The 21,533-nt window shown below is 41.6% G+C and overlaps 1 non-coding gene across 1 annotated transcript; it reads right to left on the reverse strand.

Moving 5' to 3' along the window:
- Positions 1 to 20,562: 20,562 nt before the first annotated feature.
- Positions 20,563 to 20,634, reverse strand: TRNAT-UGU (transfer RNA threonine (anticodon UGU)). Its single transcript has one exon. It is a non-coding gene; the product is annotated as a tRNA-Thr (tRNA).
- Between the last annotated feature and the right edge of the window lie 899 nt (positions 20,635 to 21,533).

A 21,533-nucleotide genomic window follows, 5' to 3' on the forward strand; every position in this document is an offset into this window, starting at 1 on the left:
TTGTAGTCCAGTTCTCCAGCCAAGTAATGTGTACAAAAATGCATATGCTAGGGTAAAGTGTACATAAAAATCCATATATTAGTGAAAATAACATTAAAAATGCATTATACTAGGGACAATTGCTTTGCAAAAATGTGTATATTATGCAGCATTGTATACAAATCTGTATATTACAAGAAATTAGCTGATTAATATTCATGAGGACTTTTTAAAAAAACAAATTGCAGACTGATGTGGAAATGTTGAGAATTGACCTTAAGCCTGGAAAAATGAGAAAAGGAAAGAAACCAAAATTGACATATTTGCCCATCCTTAGTTAAGACTGAAAAAAGTTCTACATAAATAGAAAATATTTCTTTTAAAATCTTAATTGGTTAACAAACATATATTCAACAGAATAGTTAGTTAGTTATTGTTTGATTTATATCCCGTATATTCAACAGAATATATTCAACAGAAGGAAAAAATAGTCTTATCACATAGTCTTAAGAGAAAGAAAAAATAGTCTTATAATAGCAGAGAAAAAGCCTCATGACAGTGACTGTCCAAATTACAGCAACTATTCATATAAACAATAGACGGAGCCCACGTCTTTCCAAATGTTTTGCATTGCTGTTTGACATCACGTAGGGAGATGTATACAGTCAATTGGGCCATTAAGGAGGCTAGATTCCAAATTGCTGAAAGCCATTCTCTGAGTGCTGGAAGGTTAGTGTCATGCCATGTTGCAGCAATTAAAATTTGGCCGGGTTAGCAAATTCCAAACCAATTCTTAATGCTCCTGCTGCATGGAGCCCTTCAAAAATACTAAGGATTATTATCTCCCATCCTCCTCTGGCTACAATACATTGATTGACCAAACCACCTATAAAAGCATTAAAGCACAGCTCCTGCTTCTCCTTCTGATAGCTGCTACAACAGTCCAGACAACATCTCCGCAAAGAATTAATGTATGGATTGAGGATCGGGGTTTCTGGAATCACACCTGTGGACCCTGTTCCTGACTGCCATATGCTCAATTTGCGTCCCTTGTCACATTGCCGCCCTGGGCTCCTACTGAGAGGCGGGATATAAGTCAAATAAATAATAATAAATAATATATAAATGGTTGGGGCCGAATTATCTAAAAGACGCCGTCCTCCCATCTTTATCTCCTCTTTGGAGCCCCTGCTTCTGGGTTCTCCAGAATCACAGAATAGTAGAGCTGGAAGAGCAGTGGGAGAGGGGCTCTTGGGGTTCATTTTGAACAAAGAAATGACAGCTGAGGAGAAGGTCAAGGACTTATCCTGTGTCATTTCCCCTACTACAGCTTTCCATTTTTTAAAAAGATAGTATCAAGGCTCAGTTATGGGTATATCCACATGACATGTTCTTAGATCTCAGGATTGTTGAGGCTTCCTCCAATGTTAGATCTTCAGTCTGAAGTGAGGGTCAATGAATTGCTAGACAATTATTTGACTTAGCTCCATAGTGGCATGTCACAGAATCATAGAATAGTAGAATTGGGCCTATAAGGCCACGGAGTCCAACCCCCTGCTCAGTGCAGGAATCCAAGTTAAAGCATACCCGATCGGTGGCTGTACAACTGCCTCCTGAATGCCTCCAGTGTTGGAGAGAAAATGCAGTGAGTCAAGTAACCACCAGAAAGAGGGTCTTTTTCGTAGTGGCATCCCAAATATGGAAAAACTGCCCCAGAGAGGTGCCATCTTTCTGGTCTTTTCAGTGCCAGGTGAAGATCTCTTCGTTCATCCAGACCTTTTAAATAAATGAGGTGATATTATAGTTTTATTTTGTATACAGGTTAAGGTTTTTTAAACTTATTTATTGTAAAGTCGCCTGGAGAACTTTATGTTATGGGACAGCATAGAAATGCTGTAAATCAATAGATTAATTTACGGTCTATAGTAGTGCTGTGCCATAAATTTCTCATGACCCCCCTGCAACAACTCTCAATCAATTAATGAGAAAAACTGCATCTAAAAGTTATCAAAAGAAGAGAGAAAATGTTGATTCAATCCTTGTTGGTATTACTTTCAAGGTGGCCAGGAGGTGTTTGTGAGTGCCCTTCATTTCATTGTCTAAATATTTCTGGCAGTCTGCACTCAATTGCTGGATGCCTGGGTTTCCATATAACTGCATGATGTCCTCAGCTGGGTTTTTCTATATGCACAGGAAGGTGGGGGAAGGGGGAGTGCCTACTGTGCTCCTGATAGCTATTCAGCTTTTGTGTTTTTTAAAGTGCAGCATTTTTAATTTTGAAGAAATCAGTGCACCAATCTCAGGTAGTTGTGGTTAGGGATGTAAGAAGGAATTATTTTCCATTCTGCCTGTATTCATTGCATGCAGCACTGTTTTCATCCCACTGCAGTTTGTCTTTTGCCTAGAACTATGCTAATCATCTCACTGTCCACACGCAAATCTACATAACTTACATAATTATGTTGTCATTATGTTATTCCACCCTATTCATTTCAATGCAAAGGAAATGCAATGCAAAGGGTGTGTGTGTAATCAAGTATGTATTGTTTGCGGACTGAAAGCAATAATAGCAAATACCAATCATATTTGCTGGATTGATTTCTGTTCTGGACATGGGATGAATAAACAAACATTGGCCATTTCCGCTCCTGTTTCCATTTTCAGCAGAATTCTCTGACATCCCTAGTTGTAGCCAGGCACCTTGACTTCAATTAAGCCTTGGGGAAAACATCATGAGGTAACTTCTCCCATGAGCCTTTTTCAGTTCAGGAAGTGCAGGCAGCTGGGGAGGCTGCAGAGAAGTGCAAAAATGTTTCCTGGGGAGAAACACACAAATATATCCTACAGCCACCTCACAGTGGTAAAGTAAGCTCAACCCCACACTTATCAAAGCCCTAAAGAAATCCTAAAGCACCCCAAGAAAGAGGAAGAAAAATGGAAGCCTCTTTCATGGGGGATGATCTGTTTTGAGAAATTGGAGGGCAATTTTTGGCAGAGCACTAATCTATTGGTGTTATCTGCATCTTTGTAGGCTTTGTCCAGAAGTTATGATAAACATTTGGAGGTCAGGACAGAGCCAGCAGGTAGAATCCCCCCCACATATATATCATTCTCTACAGCAAGTGTGGGGAAACCTTGGCCCTCCAAATGTTGCTGAACTACAACTCTCATCATCCCTGGCCATTGGCCATGCTTGCTAGACCTGATGAGAGTTGTAGTTCAGCAACATCTTGACAGTCAAAGCTTCCCCACACCTGCTCTACAATACACATTCTATGTGTATGTGCATATAGGTTGTCTGAACTGGGCTCAGGTGCTTCTGGATGACAACATCACAACATTTCAGACATAAACATTAATTTTGTAACCAGGTAAACTTTATTATATTGTAGTTAGCTGACAGATGAAATATTTATTGTTTTGTTCCAGATAGTTGTGGGTGTGTGAAGCGAAGGCATAAATATGGTCATTTCCAGATGCCTACTTGGCCTCAGTTCCCCAGATTCCTTCCTATGTAATGTAGCATTTAGTATTTTAAAGGCAAAGTCAACACCAATCACTATAAAACATACGTCTGTTCCATTTCCATTAGGTAGCTAGAAGTTATACCATGAAACGCTGGAAATTTCCTTTAAAAATTCTTGGTATTGCTTTTGGGGCCCTACTCTCCAAACAAATAGAGGACATTATCTGCCAGGTTCCACAATGAGAACCTTTATTACTAGTATTGTCGTGTGCTATTGATAAGACACCAAGCTCTTGGCTAGCAAAATATTCCACAGGGTTGAGTTACATAAGCAGAAAATCAAGTATATAATTTGCCTTGAATGTATAAATAAAGATCAGCCAAAGAGTAACTGTTGGTAAACAAAGTCTTTGTGAGCACAAAATGTGACTATATCAGCCTTTGCTAGCCTGGTGCCCTCCAGATGTTTTGGACTATGACTCTCCGGGAACTTCCACATTTTCATTGTGTTAGACTGATTACAATATGTTGCTACTTAAGCAATAAATCTAACTGTTGTAAAAAACAAATTTGGCCTGCCCAAGATGCATGTGTTCAGCCTGCTATGCTTTAACCACTCCAGTTAAGAAACGGTGGGTGTGGTTAATTGAAAACATAGATCATACCTAGAAATTTGCTAGAATATATTCACTAATAGGCAAAAAACCTTGCCATTTAAGAACATACCTACAGCCCACAGATATTTAACACTGCAAAAGAAAATAATTTACCATAGGACATTTCACTAAAATTGCAAAGTAAATCAAACATTTAAAGTGACAATCTGAACCCTATCAACTCTCTTAATATTGTTGCTTCCTCCCTGCTAAAACAAAATCAGCAGAACACGTGTCTTGTTTCTGTTATTTGGGCTGATTGCAGGTGTTGCCACCACTCACCATATGCTCAGATGCACATGTTACCAAATTCTTGTAGGCTACACAGAAAGTGGATTGGACTGTGAAGGACAAACCCAAATTGTGTTTGCATTTTCACAAATTTGTAGGGCAGTGCAATATTTCAGAGAGAAGGTCAGGTCTCCTGCTCCCCTAAGTGCATTCACTATAGCTGCCCGATTTCCTTGCTTTTTAAAGTTTGACAGAAATATCTGTTGGCTATAGGTACATTCTTAAACCGCAAGGGATTTTTTTGCCTATTAGTGAATTTAGTCCCAAGTTGCTTTCCATTCCAAAGAAAACAAAGGATACCACATCCCCAAAGGGAAACATGTCCTATAGAGAAATGCAGCTGCTGTCTTGTTAACAGAGGCCAGCTGTCTGAACCCTCTTATGACATTTATGCAAGGATTTATGGTTAGGAGGGGAGGACAACATTTCCAAAATCAACTAGAACTTCAAGGAGTTTGATTAACCAAAGCAAGAACTTGGTAAAATCCCTGAAACAAGTTAACTATTGGAAAATAAGTGTAATAGATTTATAATTACTACAACGTTTGGGGATATTTCCTTACCTTACATTTGGAGGAATGTCTTAAAAGTTATTGTGTTGATTTTTTAACAAAATGTATCCTTCCCCCATGTGGACTGCACCATCCCTGCTAATCCTGCAGTTACCCAATTGGTCTTGTGAATCTGCAAGCATCCAGCCCAAGGCATGCTTGGGTGCTATTTGACTTTTGGGACAAGGTGTGTTCTGTCTCCAACAGTGGACAGACAAGTGTCTCCAGTACAGGAATGAGGAACCTCTCTCTTCCTGGAGGCTACATGCTGGTTGTGGGTGGGGCCAGAGGTAAAACATGGGCAGTGTAGTGGATATGACTTGTGCTTTGTATAGTAGTTTATATTCCTGCCAAGCAAAAGTCAGAGGTTTCTGCACACACACATATATGCACACACACATCTCCATCCTCCATCCAGGCAAGCAAGAGAGACATCATAGTTCAATAACATATTCCATTTAGGCAAAAGCACTCAAGAAGGGCTTGGAGAAGAGCTGGTGTGAGGTATGGCCTAAGAGGGAGTGTGGCCTGAACAGAGTCCTGAGATCTGGATGGACAACAGTTCCCACTACAATCCTAGGAGAATAAAAAAGGGTTTTAATGGGTGTTGAAAGATGGCCAAAGATGGCTTAGTGGTAATCCAGAAGAAGAGAGGTCCATAGTCAGGGCATTATCACAGAAAATGTGCAACTGCATTCTCCCACTGTATTGAGAGCTATACTGCATCTGAACATGGAGGTTCTAGTCAAAAGAACATCAGAACATAAGAAGAGTCCTGCTGGAGCACACCACAGCTCATCTGGTTCATTATCCTGTTCTCTGAGTGGCCAACCAGATGCTTGTGGGAAGTCCACAAGCAGCACATGAGTGTAATAGCACTCTCCCGCTCATGTTCCCCAAGACCTGGCATATTGTCTCTAGTACTGGTAACTAGTAGTCACTGATAGCCATTATCCTCCACAGAGTGGTTACGCCTTATGTGACCTGCCACAAAAAACTGTTGTGCTTCCCAATGATTCTGCAGGTTGGCTGCGCATTTATGTGCATGCCCCACTCAAAACAATGGTGTTAACATAGACCCCATCTGCACTATACATTTAAAGAACAATTATACCACTTTAACATTAATGGTTTCCCCCAAAGAATCCTGGGAACTGTAGTTTGTAAAGGGTGTTGAGAGTTGTTAGGAGATCCTTATTCCCCTCACATAACTTCAATTCCCATGGTTCCGTGGGAAGAGAGATTGATTGTTAAACCACTCTGGGAATTGCAGCTCTGTAAGGAGAACAGAGATCTCATAACTGTCAGCACCCTTTATAAACTACAGTGCCCAGTTGAGCTGTGCACAAATGCCCCACATCCACCCCATGGCTTCAAACCGGAGGGGGTTCATTAGGCCACCCTGCCCTGGGTCAGAACCACTCCTAAATAGGTTTAAGGGTGGCAATTATGCTTAATTAGGACACACACCCCCAATTTAGCATACGGGGAAGGGGAAGGGGAAGGAAACATTGCATCTCCTTACACACACGCACCCTGAACGAGAGTGGTGTCAATTTATCCTTTTTGATGCTGTTTTGCACAGGAGGGAGCAATCCTGGGGGACTCTGGGGTTGAGGGAGTGATCCTTTACAATGCTGTTTTCCAAATGGCATTCCTGCAAAACAGCACCCATACCCCCAGAGGATTGCTGCCTCTGCTAATCAGGCATGAAGGAGAGATGTGGCTACCTGATCCTCCAATCTGATGCCTCTCTGACAGTCTCAGATCACTCTGGGTCATCAAATCCAACCTGTAGCAATCTATCAGAACCTGATTCTAAATGGGTCTAATTTTGTTCGGGCCTTGGCTAAATCCAGTGCACAGCCCTACTTCCCAGGATTCTTTGGGGGAACCACGACTGTTTAAAGTGGTATTCTGGTGCTTTAAATGTATAGTGCAGATGGGGTCATACATCTGATTAGATTTGAAGTGTTAAAACAGTTATTTCCAAATGGTAGGCTTCATTGATGTACTGTACAAGCAATATCTAGTTCCACATTTCAGGGGAATATATACATGGGTATATACAACAGCAGGGGTCACAATTTACTTCTGAAAAGACAGGCATAACTCAACCTTTTCTTTGCCTAATCATTATCACAATTTTATACTAAATTTGCAAATGCTTTTTTGGTGTTATGCCTATTTGTATGTAATTTGGGTCAAATTCATTGGATTGTACTTGTATTAGCTAATATCAGCTAATTCTAGATAGTAGTATGAAGCAGAACAACAGTATTATTTTTAAATGCTAATTCAAGTTATTCTGCTATTTATTTTGAAAATTAATATTGTGGAAAAACCAATATTGCACATGCACACTTCTGCTCATAAGAGGGACTTCATCTTCCTCTACTCCCTCCCAAAAGTCCGCATGCACCCTCAACATTTGCTTTTGCGGGAGTGTCCCCCAACCCTCCAGAACAAATTTGATGGTGTGAAGGGGGCTGTAGAATGAAGGAGAGGACAAAGTCCCACTGTGTCAACTGACATCCATTCCACTCATGCATGGACAGCTTTGGATACAGCCCTGTATCATCATTTCATGGAAGAGGGCAGCATTTCCATTTAGGAATGTGGCATGTGTTGAGGGGATGTGTGTAAACCCCACAACCTCTCCATTTCCCTTTCTTCTTGGGCTCTCATATCAATGGACAGCAAATGGTATTCACAATGGTCCATTCTTCTGTGATGAGACAGACAGCTTCTTTGCTGCAGATCCAAGTGCTTCAGAAGCTCCTGTAAGCACCCTGTAAGTATCTTATTAGTTAAGATTAGGATTGTGCTAGAATTCTGCCTAGTTCAGATTTGGTACATTAATTGGCTTATTCTCTATCATTGCAGATTAGATTTTTATGTAGCGATTTTTTTGTGGCTATTTTCAAAAATTGATTTTTTTAAAAAAAAATCCCCCTACAAAATATCAATATTAAGAATAAGTTTATCAATATTCCTTTCATTTATTGATATTTCCTTTCAAAATATTGATTTCCTTTCAAAATATTGATTTCCTTTTTAAAATATCTATATTTCTTTTAAAATTTTAGATATTAATATCAGTTTTTTGTGAGGAAAAAAACAGATGGATAAAAGAAGCAGCTAGCAGACAAAGAACAAATTTGAATCAATGCCCGCCTGTTAGGTCGACAGAATGCTTTCAAACTGGCACTGGCCAACGGATCCCATCCCTAGTTAAGACGGATGTTCTCTAAGGGTTTATCCAGATGGAGCGGGATAATCCACAGTTTCCATATTCGGTTTGTCATCTGATAGTCCTCACTTTGCCTTTTAGTTCACTCTTTCCCAATTAAAAAAAATGCTTTTTTGCACCCGCACACGCAGCGGTAAGACCCCTACATTCTTTTCGCTTTTTCCAAGCTCCACCTCTAAAACCTCCCCCTATCAACCAATTGGTCAGCAAAAAAATTATGTATGCTCCTCTCCCCCTTTGCAATGAAGCACAATATGGCTGTAAAGGAGTTCTCGCCTGGGAAGGAAAGGCTGCTGATCGGTTTCACGCCTGCCTTGTTTGTATTTGCGATATTATGCTTAAATGAATGTATGTTTATCTGCCTTTATTGATATTTAAGGAGATACACATGCTGGCAATTGCACTTATTTCTCCCAAAAAGCAAGAAACGTGTCACCCCCCCCCTCCTTCTCCCTTTCCTTCCCACAGAGAATGAAATTGACAAAGCTTTCCGGAGCAGGCTTGAAACCGACCAGAAGACCTTTTCTAAGTTTGTATTTGCGATATTACATTTAAACCAATGTATGCTTTTCTGATTTGAAGCAAACCCCCCAGCAAGTACAATGAAATTGACAAAGCTTTCCAGAGGCAGGCTGAAACCGACCATCCCCGCTTTCTTGCTTGCTGTGCATTGCAGATCTCACCCAGAGCGGCCGCCCAGTTTGCAGGCTGGCAAAAAATAAAATGCATCTGCGCAGTAGTTGCAGACCCCCCCAACACCCCACCATTGCGATGATTGGTTCAATTTTCCCGGGCTTATTCTTGCACATGTGCAAAAGTGCAGATACGTGATTGGCTGGAATGAGAAGAAGGGGCAAGGGGAAACGCCCAAGAACCACCCATCAGCTGTACAGTCCGCGGTATTGCATCCTAACTCCTGAAGGCACAGCGTATGATTCCCGATTTTAAACAGCAAATCGCATTTTTGCCGGTATTGCAAGGAGCAGATTTAACCCGCGAAAATGCATAACAGCACGAGACGTCATTTGGACAACCAAAAAATAATGAACACACATAGCGGGTGTGTCACACATTTTGCAGTCGTCTGGATGAGCCCTAAGAGTTGTGAGGGATGGGACAGAGTCGGGGCAGCTGTTTTTGAAGCTCTGATGGGTAGGTAGCACCCAGCCACCACCCTTCCTTTAGTTGCTGGGCCAGCACAGTTGGAATGGCAGCAGTTCCTGGTTCCTAGTTCTCAGTGGCAATGGAAGCAGTGGCTAATTTATGCATTGGGAGTGTGGAAAAAAGTCATTTTTACAGCCAAGATGATTTTCCTGCTGCTGGTTCACAGCAGTCACAGAGGAACTAACCCTCCACCAGAAATTAGGGTTGCCCTTCAACAGCTCCAGCAACAAGACTGAATGTCTTGGAGGGACAGGGTATTCACTCAGGCTGTTAGAATGGCAACAGTTGCTTCCATTCTAAACTCTTGGTACTGGGAGGGCAATGGGGGGGGGAATCCAATCCCCATCCTTCTTAGGGGAAAGGCCAAAGCTCAGTGGTAGAGTATCTACCTTGCAAGCACAAGGTTCCAGGTTCATTTCCTGGCATCAGGAAGAGGTGGGAAAGACCTCTATCTGTAACTCTACCTGTCAGTTTAGGCAAATCAAATCAAATCAAATCAATACTGAGCTAGATTGATCAGTAGGCTGACTCATAGAATCACAGAATTGTAAACTTGGAAGGGGCCTAATAAAGGCCATCGACTCCAACCACCTGCTCAATGCAGGAATCCTCAGGATAAGACAGCTTCCTATGTTCCGTGTTTCTACATAGGATAAAACTTATATTGACACTGAACTGGAAAGAACACTTTATATTTTTACCGAAGAGGTATTATGTATTATGATCCCACTTTCCTATCCTGAAGCTCTTCCATAATATTGCTGTTGCCAATCCCCCATGAAATTCTTTGTTCAGGCCCTGCAAATAGATCTTAACTATCTACATCTCAGCAATGTGTTAACTTTGGCTCCAGAACTACCAAAGATGCAAGACAGCCCCCAGCACAAATAAGCAGACTGGTCCTGTGTAATTGTTATTGCTGCTGCACATGCAGCCCTGCCATGTCTTCCACTGATCTGAAATTATTTTTCTTTTGAATGATCTGATCCTCACATTCCTCCACTTTTATTTAAACAGGATGGTGGTGGGCAGCATAGGAGAGAGAGAGAGAAATAAAGGAGCTGCTTTTGCGACTTGACCCCACTATGTAGACATAAGAATAGGAAATAAAACAGGACATTGAGGGAGCTTTACTTAGCTATCAGCATGAGGGTCTGGATTGTGAGAACCTTCCAAGTTCACCAAGAAAAGCTTTCTGCTTATCTCTGAAAAGCAGCATTTCCCTTGCATATCAAGAGTATGCATTTTTTTATGGGAAGAACTTGTTCCATGTTTGCTTTGCCTTCCTCCAGCTCTGACACCAATTGCATCCCTCTGCCAAGTGGCAGCAGATGTTTGTTGTCTTGCCCTTTGGTAGATGTTGGGCACACTTGAACTAAAGGGGAGTTGCTGACGTGGAGGTAAGGATGTATCCATGACCTGGTAACCTGCTGGTTGAATTAATCTGATGTGTTGTATGTAGAGCTGCCTTGGAAGATGGTCTGGATGCTTCAGTTGGTGCAGAATACAGCTTCCAGGATTTTGATGGGTATAGTATATTCAGGTTATACCTCGCCAATGTTAAAAGAGCTATGCTGGCTGCTTCCAAGCCCATTCAAAGTGCTAGCATAAATCCTCAATGGCTTGTTACCCTAGTACCAGGAATAGTGCCCTGTCCTGCACCATCCTGCCCTTATCTTTAGATGATCAACAGAGGCTGTCCTCTCTGTTCACTTCTTCTCAGAGGTGACATGGGTAACAACTAGAGAAAGGACATTTTTGCTTGTGGTCAGTCATTTATGCAATGCCCTCTCCAGGAAGGCTTGCTGTTGCCGACACTGCTTTCAGGCACCTGGGGGAGGAATGTTGTCCCAGACCTTTCTGTTCCAGCCTGCAGCCTCCCCTCCATTGGTCCTGTCCCTTCCTCTGCCCCACCACAGTTTCTTCCCCTTCGACAACCTCCTCCTCTGCCACTCTCTCTTTATTCTTTTCCTTCCCACAATTTTGCTGCCACCACAAAGGGAGGAGGGAGAGAGGATCAATAGATGAGTGGGTAGAGTCTATGGGGAGTATGTGAAAGAGAATTAATGTATGATGGATGAATGGGTGGGGAATCTTATTGTTGAGACAGCACACTGATGAGCTGATGTTCCAAGCTGACATCTTGCTGCACGTGCTCAGAAGTATTTGTATGTAACTGGGAACAAAACTGCCTTGTAGTTTGGAGATGAGTTACTGTTTGTGACAAATGGAGGACTTTTTGTGCTCAAGTTAGGGTGGAAAGGAAAAAAAACACCATTTGCAGCAGGCTTGCAGAATGGGAGCCAGCAGGAAATGACATGAACAAAGGGAGGAGGAGGGAGTGGGTGGGGACTCACAAAAGCATTGAAGCTAAGCGTTTACAAGCCCTAGAGATAGGAAGCACAGACAGTTTTTCCTTCCCTTTTCGGATTAGAATTGGGATTGATTTGATGCAGATATAAAGGGAAAAGCAGTGGCATGTCTTTGCATTCATAGATACATCACGTAAACCCTGTGAATTAAATGGGGATGCAAATAGCGCCTGATTCATACTAAACCTCCATGTGAACCAGCCCTTAATATCCAAAAAAGAGAAAACCTTTATATTTATATGCCTATCTTCCAAGTTCATCAAGCAATGACTTTTTAATGTAGTATTATTTTAGACCTACAGAAATGAAGTCAAATGATCTTAATCTTTCAACAAAAGACAATTGCTTGCCCAGAATGCCCTTGGAATTATAAACCAGCAATAACATAAAATTTTTAAGACATAGATATAGAAGCTTGAACAGAATACAGATTCTAGAATAACAAAACTTTCATCTGCTGAGTCTATTTTCCCGACTTCTTATACTAAACCTCTGTATCAGAACATTAGCACTCCCCCATCCTATTCCATCTGATTTTCTCCACATGACCCCTGTTGGCTGAATCACCCGGTCTTCTTTCTTCTAATCATAACAGGATGTTTTGGAAGAGTAAAATAAAATGGTTCAGGTGTATCTTTTCAGGCTCAAGAGTTTTGGTGATCAACTTTCTGACAGCAGCTGATGCATAATCTGTTTATATCCTATTGGTGTTAGTGTGATGTAATCAAAGAGGTCAGAGCTGCCAATGCTCAAACTTCAGTTGATTAAAATGAGAGGGTGTGAATTCTAGGTATGTCCACTTTGAGCAAAGCTTGAGAGTTCCAACATGGAATTCTGACAGTTGTGAATTTCAGCTAGGAACTGAAGCTTGCTGCTAGGCAGATCCTGTTAAAAAAAAGAGGGACCAGGAATCCCTCAAAGCAACTATTATTGGGGAAACCATACTATAGAGTTCAATATACAGCATCTTGACCTACTAGGTCGATCAGAAAGAAGGCATGGCTGGAAAGCTAAAGATTGGGATCACCAGCAGACATTGCCAGCCAAACTGGACTAAAGGAGCATGGGAACTTGAAAAGGAAGGGGCACACCAGAGCCTACAGCTTAAAAGGTCAAACCCTGACATCTACTGATTGGTAAAATGGAATCCTATGATATTTTCTCTTGTTAAAAATGGGATTCCCCTCTGTCCATTGACTTTATTTTCCTGTAAATTGATATAGTTTCTCAACATATAGATTAGCAGTGCAATCCTATAGATCCCTGCTCAGAAGTCCTATTAAGTTCAGTAGGACTTACAAGTATGTTTGTACAGGACTGTTGGCTTATGGCCAAACTAGATGTACACTTAAATAGGTAGTAGGCAGTTACATATCCCATTTTTCCTTAACTTATCACAAGAGCACTTAATGCAACAGGAATGGGAAGCTTATCTCTTTACTCCCCCACTGAGACTGAAATGGAGATTCCTCTCCTTGTGGGCTTGGAGCCTTAGGGGGGAAAGTCCTCATTGGTGCCAGTGGACTTTTTTTCTCCAAGGCTCCCCTCCTAGTTATCAGAAAGGAGGGGTCTCCTCCAAACTCTGTGAAGGGGTAGATAAGCACCAATTTCCTGTGTGTTGCCTTTGCAATGAGAGTTAGGCTCTCCTGCTTCTGTAATAAGGGAAAGTAAGATGCATAGTTGCCTGCTGCGTAATGAAGCACATATCCAGTTTCACCTTAAGACTGCAATGCCGTGCACACTTACCTAGGAGTAAACCCCACTAAAGTCCATTGTACGTAGTGGGACTTACTTCTAAGTAAACATGTATTTAATTTAGCAGCACACCTCCTTTGGAGGAGGTGAAACCCTCTTGAAACTATGAAAAGACTACAAGCATGAGACATGTCAATTTCAGTCCAAGAAACCTCCCACCTATGTAGCATATAGTTTTGTTTTTGTAGACATAAATGGTGTACTCATCAATAGAAACGTAATATTCCTTGAGAATAAAACAAACACACAGCACTTACTAGGTCTCCTCTGGTTCCCGTTTAATTTCCTTTGTCTAATGTAAACTCAGTGGGCTATGACTAAGAAATAACATATAATTTCTAATTGTATGGCATTATGTTATGTTAGCACAAAACATTATCTGAGCCAACACAAGACAGCAGCCTATGGTTCAGTCTTACTAGGGATTAGATAGGAATGGAAAAAATACCATCAGCATCAACTACATTTGTCAGGGAAGTAGATGAAAAGCCAAGCTTAATGGGAAAATATTCTCCACGTCTTTCACCTCCTTCCTCAGTAGGTGCTGGATCATTTTACAAGCCAAATGGAATATGCTCTCATTATAGATGTGAAAAAAGGAAACTGAGGACTTTGGACTATTATTGTTTGTTTGTTTTTACAGGCACTCTGTGCGTCCTTATCCTAGGTTTCCAAGCTGCCTTTCACATCTCCCTACACTCTGCATGCGTCTGTCCCTTACCTTGTTACCAAAACCTTCCATTTCCTGCCTTTGACCATTTCAACAATCCAGTTGCATTTCACAGTCTACAGAATATCAAAGGCTGACATTGGATGTGGGGGGTGAGAAAGAGGAACAAGCCTGTATTTAATAGGAAAAGAACCAGAGATAAAACACTCCAAACCTGAAATAAAAGAAATGAGAAAAAGAGACTGCTTTTCATAAGAACATTTTCACACATTAAATGAGTGTCTGAGGAGATATCAGAAATGCACCTGCTGACCATACACGCCCCATTCCAGTACATCTGCTGACCACACCCTTGGAATTCCCATACCGATGGGGAAGGGCCATAGCTCAGTGGTAGAGCATCAGCGTTGCATGCAAAAGGTCCAAGGACCAGTCCAAGGTATCTCGAAGTAGGGCTGGGAATTTCTCCTGTCTGAAACCTTGGAGAGCTGCTTCTCATCAGTGTAGTTCAGGACTGGGCAACCTGTGGCCCTCCAGATGTTGCTGGACTACAACTCCCATAATTTATTACCACTGGCCATGCTGGTTAGGTGTGATGGGAGTTGCAGTTAAACAACATTTAGAGGACCACAGGTTCCCCAGCCCTAATGTAAGCAATGGTGAGTTAGATGGACCAATAGTCTGACCTAACCTAAGGCAGATCCCTAGGTTTCAATGTTCCTAATTTGGTGCTCAGAATAAGGGCCTCAGTGTACATACCTTTGTGAATGAATGCTTCTGAATTTGGGACTCAAGAACCTAATATAAATGTGTTGGTTTATTGTCTTCCTTCTCCTAATTTCACAACATTATTTCACTTGTTATTTTTCCTAAGTAACCTGTCTAGAATAACATTCAAATCCAGCTCCAAGCCTCTGCATCAACCAGAAGTCCCAAGCTGTCCCACACATTCATCTCATTTTTGCCTGTGTTTTTCTCAGCCACTTAGATGTAAGGTTATTTTTTAAATGGGAGTGTGGATCTCTAGCTAGTAATTAAAATTATGTATTTATTGCTTAAACTGAGCTCCCATATGAAAGTTAATTTGACCTCCATGCAAAGCCAGGTGATCCTGTGAACAGGAAAGAACCAACCTTTCCATCCCAGCATCCACCCTACTTGCCTCTCAGACACCTGTCAGTTGACCTTTCATGACATGCTTGCCCAGGATGCGTCTTGGTAATGGCAAATGAAAACCTTCCAGGGCACTGTAACCTTGATTCTATTGACCACAGTTGCTTTGATTTAAATTTCAAACAGGCTGTGATTTTTATTCTCTCCTCCTCCTAGCTCCAAACACAAACGTTATGGATTTTAGAGGGAAGGAAACCCTTGCAACACACTTGCTTTGCACAATCTTTGCATAAGCAAAAAGGCAGTCGATACAAACAGAATTAATTTTAATTGACCCTAATATGCACACCAAATGCTGAGGAGTGTTCATGCACAAAGAAACCCAGCACAACACGCTCAATATTTACAGAAATACTGGCCCAACAACACAGGACAGAGTTAATTATAGTCCTTGTTGCCAAACTTACTTTGTTATGATTATAATGAACCATCATACAGGTCAATAAATGTGTAAATTGGAGGGAGGGATTAGATTGGCACTGTAGTTCCCAATAATATATTGCTGATTAGAAAGCTTGTCAAAAAAACAAGGCTATCCCTCTAATCACTAAATCTCCTGTGACTGTCAGAGAGGGTGTAATCTCATTGTGATTTTCCAATCAGAAAAAAAAATCCAGTAAAAGAGTTACACTTTGATCATCACTACAATTCAAAGGGATTGGCAAGGAAGGATATCCAATCTGTTCACAAAATATGCTAGTCAAAACTCATAATAATTTGGGCATTCATAAGTCTGAAAATGTTTTACAGGGGGAAAAAGAAGTACTGGGATCTGGTTTATAAACAGCATATTTAAAAAAATTAAAAAGACCATTTAACTTTTATTAAGATAAAATGCCACTGAAATTCAAATATATTTTGCTGGGAGGAGAGGTTGCTTTTGATCTGTCTTAAGATTCAGAGTGGAGTAGGCTTAGGCTACACATCTAAATCAAGTACTGAATGTAATCATCAGTATGCTGATCATACCCAGCTCTATCTCTCCATTTCATCTGAATCAGGAGAGGTGTTCAGATGCTGGACTGGTGTCTGGATGAGGGCCAACAAGCTGAAGCTGAATCATGATAAAATGGTGGTGCAGTGGATTGGGGATTCCCAAATGAGGAAAATGGCCTGTTCTGGATGGAGTGACACTTCCCTGAAGGACCAGGTACATAGTTTGGGGATACTTTTTGATCTCATGCTGTCACTGGAGGCTCAAATGGCTTCAGTGGCAAGAAGCACCTACCTCCAGCTTCAGCTTGAACACCAGCTCCAGCTGTTGCTCAGCCAAGATAGACCTAGCCTCAGGAATCAATGCTCTGGTGACCTCATGACTGGATATTTGCAATTCACTCTTCAGGGGCCTGTCCTTGAAAACAGTACAGAAGCTGCAGCTAATGTGGAATGTGGCTTGCTTGGCCATTGAGTAAGAAATGAGATCACGTAACACCAAACCCGAAAGCGCTGCACTAGCTGCCCGTAAGCTATCTGACCCAATTCACATTGAGAGTCAGTGTGATGAAGTGGTAACAGTTTTGAACTGGGACCTCTGTGATCAGGGTTCAAGTCCCCACTCAACCATGAAGCCCACTGGGTGACCTCAGGCCAGTCATTTCTCTCAGCCTAGACTACCTTACTGGGTTGTTGTTTTGAGAATAAAATGGGGTGGGGGAGGATTAGGTATGCCACCTTGAGCTCCTTGGAAGAAAGGAAGGATATCAATGTCCAGCTCATGCTTCCATCAGTGGGCACAGTCCATTTGGTGGGGATATGGGCTATGGCCTTCTAGGTGGCACTCCCCCCCCCAATTATGGAACTCCCTCCCTGTAGAACTTCATCCACCACACTGGCATTTTTTTCACAGACAGCTAAAATGTACCTGTATGTCTGAGCCTTCATGGAAGGATGCTTGGAGCCAATGTTGTATTAAGTCTGCTGGTTGGAATAAAGAGATGCTGCTGTATTGTTGCAGGTTTTATATGAATTTTTTTAATGTTTTATTGTTATTATGTTGGATTACATGTACGCCGCTCTGGGCTGATTTGGGACGAAGGGCAAGGCAAAAATATAACAATTAAGCAGAGCTTGGAAATGTTACTTTTTTGAACTACAGCTCCCATCAGCCCCAGCCAGCATGGCCACTGGATTGGGCTGATAGGAGTTGTAGTTCAAAAAAGTAACTTTTCCAAGCTCTGCAATTAAGTAAACCAATAAAGCTCCAATCTTACACAAAATGAGGGGTTGGGGGAGGGGGAGTGTCTGAAGAATGCCTGTAAGGACCTTGGAGAACCTTCCTTAGAGGAGAAGGTCCATAGCTCAGTGGTAGAGCATCTGCTCTCATGCAGAAGATCCCACGTTCAATCCGCGGTATCTCCAGGTAGGGTTGGGAGAGACTGCTGCCTGAAATCCTGGAGAGCTGCTGCCAACCAGTATAGACAGTACTGAGTAAGATGGACCAATTGTCTGACTCATAAGGCAGCTTGCCATGTTCCTATGACCTGCGTGCAGCTTTCTATTTGCTTTCAGCAAGAGGCTCCCTCTTGTTTTCCTGCAACTACAAAGCAAGACATCTTCCTAAATTCTATTTTGACAATATCTTCCTTTATCAATCTTTTAGCAAAAACAAAAAGTAAAGAAAAAGACATTCCTCCAATGAGAAAAAGAAAGAGGCAACATCATCATTCATAAATGAAGCAGTTGGGTTCAATTAAATACAGCCAGGCAGATTAGACAACTAAAAAGAAAACAATCCCATTAATAAGTCCATATGTCAACCTATTAATAAGCAAATACCAAATTAAACATATATGCAATATACCACCACAAGATATACAAAACATAAGAAGAATCCGTTTTTTCTTCTTCTTCTCATGGCCATGTGTTACTCTACAGCAAAGTTTTCCATTTGGTTTGCTAACCCATGAACGCTTGTCTCCCCAAAAGTCACAATTGTTAAAGAACATTATTGGCATCTGAACAAAATCAAGCAGAAACAGACATTTAAAATGTTCTTACAGGCCAACTAAATGTCAGAAAAGTGAACTTTAGTTAAATGAAAATGTTTGACAGTTAAGACACCAACTGAAGTGTATGTGCGTGTTAATGGACCAGCATGTAGGTTGTTATAAGAAACTTCTTGCTCTGTTTCAGGACACACATCACTTTTTTATTTGGGGATCCTAGTGTACTAGCTACTTCTATATAATAAAAAAGGACAAAAGAAGATACTGATTTGCATAAGATTTGCATAGCTTAATTTATAGGTATAGATGCAAATTTAGAAGTAACAATTATACAGTGCATCTCATCATCATGGGGAAGACTATGATGAGGTGATCTGTGTGCCTGCTCAGTCTGCTGTCCAGATGCTAGATGTTGAGGAGCTTATTCAAGGCCTTTGCTTTCCCTTCCTGTGTTTATCTTTAAACCAACTTGGACTGGACAGCCCTGCACACTGAGGACTCCTTCAAACAGAGAACTGACAGCCCTTCAAACAGAGGACTTTCCCCTATAACGTAAGGCACATGCCACTTCTCTGGCTGAGTGAGGAAATGTCAGAATAGTTCTGGAAGCCTGGGCTTAGCTTTAATCCAAGTGAGCCATTAGGAATGTGAGAGATGTAGCTTGTTGGTTGTGTGGCCTCAGTGGTCACAACACGCACAAGCTCGTGCTTTGCCATGCTAAAAAGTGCTGTGTGAACCAGTCCCTTCACATATGTGGCACATGGACACTCTAAAAGCACCTTTTATGCTAAGCCAGAATAGATGTCAGATAAGCTAAACACAGAGTTAATTAATTGTGAATCATTTTTACTGAAAGCCCAAGGTGGGAAGCCTTATGGTAGCACATGCCACCTAAGTAATCAATCTTCCATTAGCATCAGCAAGAGAAGTTGTCTGCTCTGTTCTGCACATAAAATGAAACCAGAGTTTGAATCTTAAACTATTGGTCTAACTACACTATGCTTCTGTGAGGGAATAGATGAGAGCTACAAGAAGAATTTCACCAAATGTCAAAAGCTGCTGATATTTGAAATTTGATGAAGTTTGAAAACTCAAAATTTATAACTTGAATGCAGGAATGGCATTGTTGACATGTTCTGGAACCCTACATGTTTGGGAGTCCAGAACACATAGAAAGTCTACATGCATAGAGGTCAAAACACATAGGCAGCCCCACCTAATGTGTGGATGCTGGGGAGGGGTCAGCAGTATGGCCTGCCACTCCTTTCCATGTGTGATGGCCCTTTGTGCATGGAGCTATACACTGCAGATGTGCAAAAAACCTTAATTCCATGATCTCGAAATGGTCAAAGTTGCCCATTATGGCTAACTACTTTCCCAGCTCATATTTCAACATACTGTAATGAAGCAAAACTCAGGATTTCTGATGTGATGGAGAGCAAAGTAGAGTGGTGAGAGCTGGGTGTGTCAATTCTGTTTAGAGAGAGAGAGTACAGAGTAAGCCAAGAAGATTAAAGCTGGCTCCCAGCCAGGATCCATGGAAGGAAAGAAAATTCCAAAGCAAACCATCAAACAATGGGAAAAGTACTCGAACGAATTTCAAGTTCAGTCCTGGAATCCAGGTGATTGGAAAGAACAGGAAGTTGAGAATAGAGACAGGAGGAAACAAGCCAAGCCAATAAGCAGAGGCTGGAAGTGGCAGCAGTTATGAGTGATAGCTTGTGTGTAGCACAGATGGAGCGCTCAGTGCTCTAGCACCTTAAAAGGAGGGAAAGGAATATGTCCAGTTCATCAGTTGATCATAGGTCCTGCTTCTGCCCATCAAAGCCTTATTTTCAAAGCATTTGGAGGACTTTGAAAGGAAATAGAGGAGAGGACTACATATGAATTTAGAACGTGCGCTATTCAGTTGATTTTTTCGATATGCCGAATGAAGAGCAGAGCAGACAGCTCACTCTTTCACACACACACACACACACACACACGAATGTACAAACCTGTTTCTATTTTGGGGAGAAACTCCATAAGGCACGGAGTGATAGGTAGAGAGTGGTAGAGGGAAGGGGGAGAATGAAAACAAGTTTACCGACAGTCATGAGGAAAGACAATTGTGGAGAGGGAACAGCTTCTGGGTTTTTTTAGGAAGTCCTAAGAATTACATAGGGACATAGGAAGCTGCCTTATCAGACCACTGGTCCATCTAGCGCAGACTTCGTGTGTTAGTTTACACACATTGACTGGGAACAGCTCTTCAGAGCTTTAGACAGGGCTCTCTGTCAGCCCTACCTAGAGATGTTAGGAATTGAACCCAGGACCTTCTGCATACAAAGCAGATGCTCTACCACTGAGCCACAGCCCTTCCCCATTAATTTACTAATGCGCTTGAGGGTTGGTTTTCTTAATTAGCACTTGGAACCAATGTATTACAGTGATACACAAAAACATATTTATTTTATGTTTTGCACCACAGGCTTCAAAATACCTTAGGCTGGCCCTATCGGAATGTTTCTAGTTCCAGGCAAAAAACTGCTCACCTTGAAGATTTTTTTTCACAAGAGAAAATTCATGTCCTCATATATGGAGAAGTCGGACCTCTCCATATATCTGCACGCATAAGCGCATATGTGTGTGTTTTTCTGTCTCATTCTCATGTCTTAGTGAGACATAAATTCCATTAACCTGAATTGCGGGCTTAGCTCACCTTTACAACAGCCAATATCGACAAGGTGCTGGTGATCAATATAGGGCAGATTGGAAGCTCATTCCAACAAATTGATAAAAGTTCAGAATGAGGAGGGGTGAGGTAGTTTATAGCAAAGGCTAAATCTTTACATTCTGCTTTCTCTAATATCCCTTTTTTCCCTTTGATGCTCCTAACCTTCAGAATTTACCCCAGTTTAAAATACAAGCAATGTCTTCTAGTCACACTTTGTCCTTCAATCTCTCTGCACAGCATCAAGGATACTTCGCAGTGAATATGCTTACATTCTGCCTTGTACAGGTGAAGCACGATTGTGCTGGGATTCTGCTGCTGTTTTCAAGAGACTGTTTGTTTCATCTACAGCTGTGTGAGACTAGCCCCGCCTCCCTTGTGACCAAACCTATGAAAGATCTTACAATCTGGGATTCTGCTGTTACACTGGATGAAGAAGTCCTTTCCCAGGGAGATTATGTCAACTGGCACTGAGACATAGAATCATAGAATAGGAGAGTTGGAAAGGTCCTATAAGGCCATTGACTCCAACCCCCTGCTCAATG

The sequence above is a fragment of the Rhineura floridana genome, chromosome 6, assembly GCF_030035675.1.
Source record: "Rhineura floridana isolate rRhiFlo1 chromosome 6, rRhiFlo1.hap2, whole genome shotgun sequence".
NCBI classification, from domain to species: Eukaryota; Metazoa; Chordata; class Lepidosauria; order Squamata; family Rhineuridae; genus Rhineura; species Rhineura floridana.